A 3,174-nucleotide genomic window follows, 5' to 3' on the forward strand; every position below is an offset into this window, starting at 1 on the left:
CATGTGACTCATGATTCCTGCTTGGGGGCAGATGGCTGGGGGACTGTACAGTCGTGGCCGCAAGTGTTGGCACCCTTGAAATTGTTCCAGAAATTGAAGTATTTCTCCTAGAAAATTATTGCAATTACACTAGTGTATTTTGGAACAACACAAAAAAAAGAGAAAAAAAGGCAAATTGGACATAATTTCACACAAAACCCCCAAAATGGACCGGACAAAGTTGGCATCCTCAACTTAATATTTGGTTGCACACCCTTTGGAATAAATAACTAATCAGTCGCTTCCTATAACCATCAACAGCTTCTTACACCTCTCAACCGGAATTCTGAACCACTCTTCTTTGGCAAACTGCTCCAGGTCCCTGATATTTGAAGGGTGCTTTCTCCCAATGGCAATTTTGAGACCTCTCCACAGGTGTTCTATGGGATTCAGGTCTGGACTCATTGCTGGCCACCTTTAGAAGTCTCCAGTGCTTTGTTTCCATCCATTTCTGGTTGAAGTATGTTTGGCGTCATTGTCCTGCTGGAAGACCCACAACCTAGGATGCAAACCCAGCTGTCTGACACTGGGCACTACACTGCGACCCAAAAGCCTTTGGTACTACTAAATTTCAGCCATGACTGTATAGAAGGTAGTGAAAGGGAAGGCTGCGATTACTCATAGGAACCAGTTTCTAGAACTCAGCCTGATCGGATTTGTTGTTTTGCTTCCATAGCCTTATACTAGAGCAAACTACTATTTTTTTTTTTACTTCGAAGCATTTAAGCTAAATTAACTCTACAAACAACCACATTGTGCACAGTCATGACGAAATGTTTTGAGACGGTCACAACTTTTGGTTTTCGCAAAGTCTGATTTTTGATTTTGTCATGTGTTTCTACGATTACTGATGTACAATTATTAGCATTCCAGAAGTTTAAGCTTTTGCTGACAAATACATCAAGTTAATGTAAAGTCTCAATATTTAGTGTTGTCCCTTTATTTTAAGATTTTGCTATTCTGCCTGGAGGATTGACCACAATTCTGCCTAAGAACACGGCCATGAGTAAAGAATGGGATCTACACATCCTCCAAGAGCAGCTTCTCCCGACCATCCAGGAGCAATGTGGGGATGAACAATGCTTTCTCCAGCATGATGGAGACCATGTCACAAGACAAAAGTGACAATTAAGGGGCCGTTTACCAAGACAGACTGACAGCACTAAATGACCGCCAATCGGTAAATCTTTACCCATCGGCGGCAGTTTATGAGCCTGTTTACACAGGCATACCGAATTAAAAGATATGCACTGAACGATCTATAGCTGCCCACAGGCTGCCGTGGTTCTCTGCAATGCGAGTCTGGTCTTGCCATGAACGAAGATTTTTTGTGCCGCATAAAAGATCATTTCAAATGTGTTTTGCTCGTTCTTTGGCAGCCTGTTCACACAGATAATTGTGAAACGAGCCTTATTAAAGGGAATCTATCACAAGGTTTTTACTACCCAATCTGAGAGCAGAATAACGTAGAGACAGACACCCGGATTCCAGTGATGTGCCACTTACTAGTTTTAATAATCTGCTGATAAAAATCAGGTCTATCATTAGAGGACTGTTTGGCCTGCTGCCAGGAAGTACAACCCCACTCCCACTACTGATCGGCAGTTTTCTGTGTACACTGTACAAGGGCAGTGAGCTGCCAATCAGTGGTGAGGACGGGGTTATACAGAGCTCAGTATGCAGAGATCTGCAGGAGATTAAAAAGTCTTTAATCAAAATTGCAGCAACCAATTAAGTAAGTGACACATCGCTGGAATCAGGGTCTCTGCCCTTACATTATGCAAAATCTGAAGCAAAAACCTGGTGATAGATTTCCTTTCACAACTCTTGTTAACAATGATCTTTCAGTGTAAATGCACCCCATGTGGCTCAGTGAACAAAACATTGACATTTTGGGTCCATAGTAAAAAACGCTCCAACTCTCAATCCCATTGAGAACCTGTAGACATTCCTCACACAGCAGGAGTACAAGCAAATCACAGAAATTGTGATAATGGGTTTCCTCCCACACTCCAAAGACATACTGATAGGGAATGTAGACTGTGAGCCCCAATGGGGACAGTGATGATGCCTGTAAAACGCTGTGGAATTAATGGCGCTATATAAGCGAGTAAAATAAATTAACTCTCAGCTCTGATTAGATAAGAACGGGCGGTCATCAGTCAGGATTTGGCCCAGAAGTCTATATCCAGCTGCCAGGGTGAAGGGCAGAAAGTCATAAAAAAAATAAGGGACAACACTGGAAATATTGAGTCTTTCCATAAACTTGATGAATGTCAATAAAAGTGTGAAAACTTCTGAAATGCTGATAATTGTACTTCAGTGACCATAGAAACATCTGAAAGATTGAAAAACAACGAAGTAGTAAAACTTTGTGAAAATCAAAATTTGTGTTGGTCTCAAAACTTTTGGCCACGACTTTATACAACTATGGAGACCTATGTGCCGTCTGGTTCTGCAGCTGTGTGTTACTCCAGTCCTACAGTTTCCCTGTGACCACAGAGACTCACAGGCCCCGACTCATCATTGCTTTTGCTCTACATTTCTGGACTAATTTGCTCCTTTAAATCACTTTTTTTTCCCCCCTTAGACAACTTTCCTTACCAAATGTTGTAGACAGATTCATGAAATGCGACTTTTACCAAACATCACATTTTTTGGGGGCGTATCTCACTTTAGTTCTCAACCCTGGAATTGGACGTGTGACGGAGTTTTCAATTGGGTGCATATTTAGACAAATATGCGATTTTTTGAAAGGGTGTGCGACTGAAAAGTGGCAAAAACACGCTCAAAACCAAAATAAATAGCATTTTTAATTTTGCCCCCAATTCATAAATTGCATGCGCCATTTTTAAGAATTTGGCACAAAAAAAAAAATCAGGCCCCTACACTATATGGAGAGAAGTATTGGAACATCTCCATATTACACCAACAGGAGGCGACTTATGCAGGGGTGTAATTTGAGACGCTATGGCCCCTGATTCATCAAAGCAATGTCGCAAGAATTCTTCCAAGTTGCGTAAATCTTTTGAACTTTTCTCACCAGTTTCTCCCAGTGATGCCAAAATGCGTAGGACTTAAGTGTGACTGGGCACAGCAGGGGCGTGATGCCAGACCTGGGTCCAATTCATAGCG

Source organism: Phyllobates terribilis, unplaced genomic scaffold, assembly GCF_046119375.1.
Source record: "Phyllobates terribilis strain yellow unplaced genomic scaffold, ASM4611937v1 Scaffold_5__5_contigs__length_657084704, whole genome shotgun sequence".
NCBI classification, from domain to species: domain Eukaryota; kingdom Metazoa; phylum Chordata; class Amphibia; order Anura; family Dendrobatidae; genus Phyllobates; species Phyllobates terribilis.